The following is a 6,000-nucleotide window of genomic DNA, read 5'->3' on the forward strand; positions in this document are numbered from 1 at the left end:
TCACGATCAGACTGGGTCTCACGGTCACGAGCGGGCAGGGAGCCCTGGGCGGCTGGGGCAGCTGCCCACACGATGGTCAGCTCTGTGACGGAGCCAGCGGGGGGTGGGGGAACAGGGGCCGCGCGGCCCCCGTAAGCCCCAGTATGCCCTGCGTGAGCATGCAGGGCATACTGGGGAGACCCCCGGAGCCAGGAGGCAGCTTTTCGCCTCCCGGCCGGGGGTCTACTCATGAGTAGGTGAGGCGCAAAGGCGCGGCTACTCACGATCCTAAAAAACAGGTTTGCTGGAGCACTCGCTCCGCAAACCTGCTTTTTAGCAGGGGTTCTCGTGCGGGTTACTCGCGTAAGAACCACTAGGCTCGGCTGCGAGCCCGGTGGTTCTTACAGTCAACAAAAACTGGGCTAGCCTCTGCTAGCCCGATTTTTGTTGATCGTGAGAATCGCCCCACTGAGTCAGACCATTGGTCCATCTAGCCCAGTATTTTCTAGAAAGACTGGCAGCGGCTTCTCCAAGGTTGCAGGCAGGAATCTCTCTCAGCCTTTTCTTCAGGATGCCAGGGAGAGAACTCGGAACCTTCTGCTCTTCCCAGAGCGGCTCCATCCCCTGACGGGAAGATCTTGCAGTGATCACAGATCAAGTCTCCCATTCATATGCAGCCAGGGTAGACCCTGCTTAGCTAAGGGGACAAGTCATGCTTGCTACCACAAGACCAGCTCTCTTCTCCTTGTCCTTGCTCTCTAACATGCCACACATGCTGATGCCATTAAATACAATAGCAGCCATAAGCCAATGGAAGACAACCACATCAAAGGTATATTACCAGTACTGTATGTCAACTTCTGGCAAGGAGAGCAGTGGAGGAGTGTGAGAAAAATACAGAACATACAGAAATATTAAAAGAAAGCTGACAGAAAGGCGGTCATATTTCATTTTAATATTTATTTTAAAATATTAAAATAAAGCTGGTATGGGAAAGGGAAGAAAAGAAGTCTAAGTGTAGATTATCATTCCCTTTTAGTCCCCCCCCCCCATATAGAACACATCGTGTATCCATTTTCTTTTTCAAAAAGAAAAACCTCTTGCGATTGAGGTAATTTCCCACTCTGGTTGATGATAAAATGCATTTTCTCAAAATAGCTCTAAATCACATGGAACTCCTACTGGTAGCACTTTTCCGCAACACGGAAAAAGCTGATCCTATCCCCGAGATAATGGCTTCCACAATCTCCTTGTCTATGTCTGGCACGTTGTGCTGTGTATAATGTATTCCACCCATATCAAAGGATTCAGCTTCTGCTGGCAGAAATATAGCCCCCCAGGCATATGCCTATAGTACTCTGGCTTCCAGCTACAGTAAACTGTAAGTCTTTGGGGATGGTGTGAGAACCTAGGAATCTGCCTTATACCGAGTCAGAACACTGGTCCATTTAGCTCAGTATTCCCAACACTGACTGGCAGCAATTTCATCGAGGTTTCAGGCAGGAGCCTTTCCTGGTCATACCTGGAGATGCCAGGGACTGAACCTAAGAACTTCTGCATGCAAAGCAGATGGTCTTCCACTGATCTATGGTCCCATCCATTAAGGAGAACATCTTACAGTGCTCACATGTAGTTACCCATCCAAAGGCAAGACAAGGCAGACCCTGTTTAGCAAATGGAACATAGGAAGCTGCCAAATACTGAGTCAGACCATTTGTCTATCTAGCCCAGTATGGTCTTCACAGACTGCCAGCGGCTTCTCCAAGGTTGCAGGCAGGAATTTCTCTCAGCCCTATCTTGGAGAAGCCAGGAAGGGAACTTGAAACCTAGATACTCTTCCCAGAGTAGCTCCATCCCCTGAGGGGAATATCTTACAGTGCTCACACTTCTAGTCTCCCATTCATATGCAACCAGGGCAGACCCTGCTTAGCTAACGGGTCAATCCATGCTTGCCACCACAAGACCAGCTCTCCTCCACCCACCAGGAGCTCAGTGGTTCAGCATCTGCCCTTCATACAGAATGTCCGAGGTACAATCCTTGGCACCTCCAGGTAAAGCTGGGAAAGACTCCTGTCTGAAACCCTGGAGTGTAGGCGCCAGTCCATGTCGGGAACGTTGAGCTAGATGGCCCAATAGTCTGACTCAGGATAAGGCAGCTTCGTCCGACAGCCTATGAAGAAAACCCATGAACAATTCTGGCAAGGGTCCATAGCTCAGTAGTAGAGCACATGCTTTGCACATAGAGGGTCCCAGGTTCAGTAACGGCTAACTCCAGGTGGGGCTGGGAAAGACTCCTGTCTGAAACCCTGGAGAGTCTCTGACAATCAGTGTGGACAAAACTGGGCTAGAAGGACCAAACGCTGGATTCAGAATATGGCCGCTTCCAGGGGCAGAGGGAGGCCAGCGGTGGCCCGGGTCCAGCCCGCCACCATGGCCCCCTAGCCCTGCCTCCTGCATCTGATAGTAGATGCTAAGCCACGCCCCCTGCATCTCCATCCTCTTCTAAAGCACTGCTCTAGTGGAAACATTTCTTAGGAACCAAGGAAACGGTCAGGGGCGGAGCCACCACTGAGCCAACGGGTTTGAAGGACCCAGGCTGCTGCCAATCAGGGGCCATGCCTGGCGCCCCAGCCACACCCCCTGCATCTGCCATCAGACGCAGGTTGAGAAGCTTTGCTTGCAAATGGGGCCACATGGCCCCGTTTGCAGGCAAAATCCCCAGCCAGCACCATGTTTGCAGTGTGGCCAGAGAGGCTCTTCCTGCCGAAAAGGCAGGGAGAGTTGCTCCTGGATGCGCTGTGAACATGGTGCTGGTTTAGTTCACAAACTGGGTCACGCAGCCCCGTTTGCGACCACAATCCCCAGCCCGCCCCATATTTATGGGAGCAACTCTCTTATCTATCTATCTATCTATCTATCTATCTATCTATCTATCTATCTATCTATCTACCGCCCCAAACCAAAGTCTTGGGGTAGTTCACAATTATAACACAACAATAAAAATAAATAAAACATTAAAATCAATTAAAACTCCAAAAAGCTGCTTAAAATGAAAACAGTTTACAATATTTAAAATTTCGAAAGCTAAAAGGCCTGGTTAAAAAGAAGAGTCTTTTAAAAACCACTAGAGATGGGGAGAGTCTTATGTCAGCGGGAAGCACGTTCCAAAGTCTCGGAGCAACAACTGAGAAGGCCCGTCCCTGAGTGGCCACCAAACGACTTGAAGGTAGCCACAGACGGGCCTCCCCTGACGAATGCAGTGGACGATGGGGATCGTGCAGAAGAAGATGCTCTCTTAAAAACAGCTTAAGCTGTTTAGGGCTTTATAGGTTATAACCAGTATTTTGTATTTTGCCCGGAAACTTATTGGTAGCCAGTGTAACTCCTGTAATATGGGAGTAATATGTTCTCTTTGAGATGACCCAGAGACCAACCTGGCTGCCATGTTCTGTACGAATTGTAGTTTCTGGACTACATACAAAGGCAGCCCCACATAGAGCGCATTGCAGTAACCCAGCCTAGAGGTTACCAGAATATGTACTACTGTTTTGAGGTCATTCATCTCAAGAAACAGACGCAGCTGGCGTTTCAGCCGTAGCTGATAAAAAGTGCTTCTGGCCAGGAGAGCCACTCCAGCCATGCTGTGAATGCAGTGCTGGCTGGGGATTTTGCCTGCAAATGGGGCCACCTGGCCCCGTTTGCAAGCAAAGCTACTCCCCCTGCATCTGGCAGCAGACGCAGGGGGTGTGGCTGGGGCGCCAGGCATGGCCCCTGATTGGCAGCAGCCTGGGTCCTTCGAACCTGTTCGCTCAGTGGTGGCTCCACCCCAAATGGTTCCTTGGTTCCTAAGAAAGGTTTCCACAAGATCAGTGCTTTAGAAGAGGATGGAATCAACTAGGTGGAACCTCATGAGCAACTCTCATTTTGGAACTGGGTGAATTAGGAATTTTACAACAGCTCTGTTTTTGTTTTGGTCTGGTTTTTGCACACTGGTGCTAAATTCAGCCCACGCCATGTTATGAAAACATATTTGGCGGAAACATGTGGCAGAAGCACTGCTGCACTTCTTTGCCCTCTGCCACGTTCATTTCCTTCCTTGATCCATTAAAATAGGATTTGTTTGAAAACATAACATCACGTTAATTTTTTTTTAAAAAACACCTCATATTCATCCAAAAGGACACAAATATTTTCTGAAGGACTGTATTTTGAAATGTGTTTCCCCCCAAAAACCATCTATCAGAAATTGCTATATATATTGGTTAATTTAATTTACATTCATCAGGGATAAAGACAACTCCCTAACTGCTTCTGGAAATCTTCCCATGTGTGTGAGACAACAGCACAACCCCCATAGCATAATATTCCATCACCTGGGTAGTTTTGCATACTCTGGAACATAGGAACATAAGAAGTTGCCTTATACCGAGTCCATCTACCTCAGTAGGGATCGTGGTAGATGCTAGACACTCTTGCAGGGACCAGAATGATCCTCCTTCGACCCAGTGGAGACCCGGTGGAGGGCCTTACACAAAGTCAGTCCATTGGTTCATCTAGTTCAGTAACGTCTATGCTGACTGATAGCAGCTCTCCAAAGTTAGAGGCAGGAGTCTCCCCTAGTCCTAATTAGAGATGCAAGGGGTAGGACCTTGGACCTTCTGGATTCAAGCAGATGCTCTATCACTGAGCTATGCATGGTGATGCAAATGGCCTCTGCACATGCACAGAGGTCACGAAAATGGGCACTACACCAAGGGATGGGGTTTGGGGGACTCAGTGAAATGGCCCAAAACATGTCTCTTGTCCAGCTCCATCTGAATCACAACGTGTTCCAACCCCCAAATTGATTTAAGATTCTGAGCCATATATGGCACAATAGCACCTTGGTAAGGAACGCAAAAACTCAACATTCTCTCCCCACCACCCAAATAATGTGCATAATATTGAACTGGGTAACAAAGCAGTAAATCCAACAGGGGCTGCAGCTTAATTGGACTTGGCCCCTTTACCAGATGGAAGGGCATTACCTCCGGGCCCCTTTCTACCCCCTTGCTAATCCTTAGCCCAAGCCCATAAACTACCCCCACCCGGTCTCTGGGGCATAAACTAAAAGGGTGTGATCAGCTGCACAGCGAACATGTGTCAGAAATGACACTGCTGTCAGGAACAGGAGCTAGAGGGTCCATATTCCCAGCAAGGAGAGTGGGATTGAACCCCTTGGCTGTCCCCCTGCCCTCTACTAGGCATGGCCGGAGACTTCACTAGCAGGTGTCCACTAGCTGAATAATTGCCCAGGATTGGGTGTCATAATTTGTAACCACATCTGTGGCTGATGGCAATCCCAGGACAAGACGAGGTTCAGGGTCAAACGCATCCTGAACAATTCATCACAGCAGGCCCAAGCGGGAATGTTATCTCTGAAAAGGTATGATAAATAATATCTAAAGATTTAACCGTAGAGGCACCACAAACTGGTTGCTTCTGCAACACAACTCCCATATACACCAGGTACCCTGCTATCCAGTTAGACTCATTCCGATCAACTTGTTCACGTGTTTCACCTTTTCCAAATCTTCATTATCAGCCTTGCCAGACTCCTTTGTCTCCGGCTCCCTAAATAGCAGAGAGAAAATGTCAACAAATTGATGTCTCTGTTTTAAAAAAATTAGTTGGCATAAACAGGTGATCGTCCAAAGGCAAGGACACATCACACTGCACAGAGAGCCAGACCCAGAAGCCTGTGCCAATGTGGAATCGGTGTCATGCCCTGAAGGTGTCGGATTTGCCACTGCTGTGGCAGGAACCTGCCAGTGCCATGTCTTCTCCTGGGCAGTGACTTGTGTGGGGACAGGCAGTGTGAGTTGTGGCTGTTGATCTTGCTGATGTACCTGTGCACCAGGCCACAGTAGGGCTGCATAGCCAGGATAAACCATCCAGGAAGGAAGCCTGCCCTAGACACCGGCAACATGATTGGCCCACAGAAGATAACCCATAACTCAATCATCCTCCCCTCTAGACCCT

Source organism: Hemicordylus capensis, chromosome 1 (genome assembly GCF_027244095.1).
Source record: "Hemicordylus capensis ecotype Gifberg chromosome 1, rHemCap1.1.pri, whole genome shotgun sequence".
In the NCBI taxonomy this organism is placed as follows: domain Eukaryota; kingdom Metazoa; phylum Chordata; class Lepidosauria; order Squamata; family Cordylidae; genus Hemicordylus; species Hemicordylus capensis.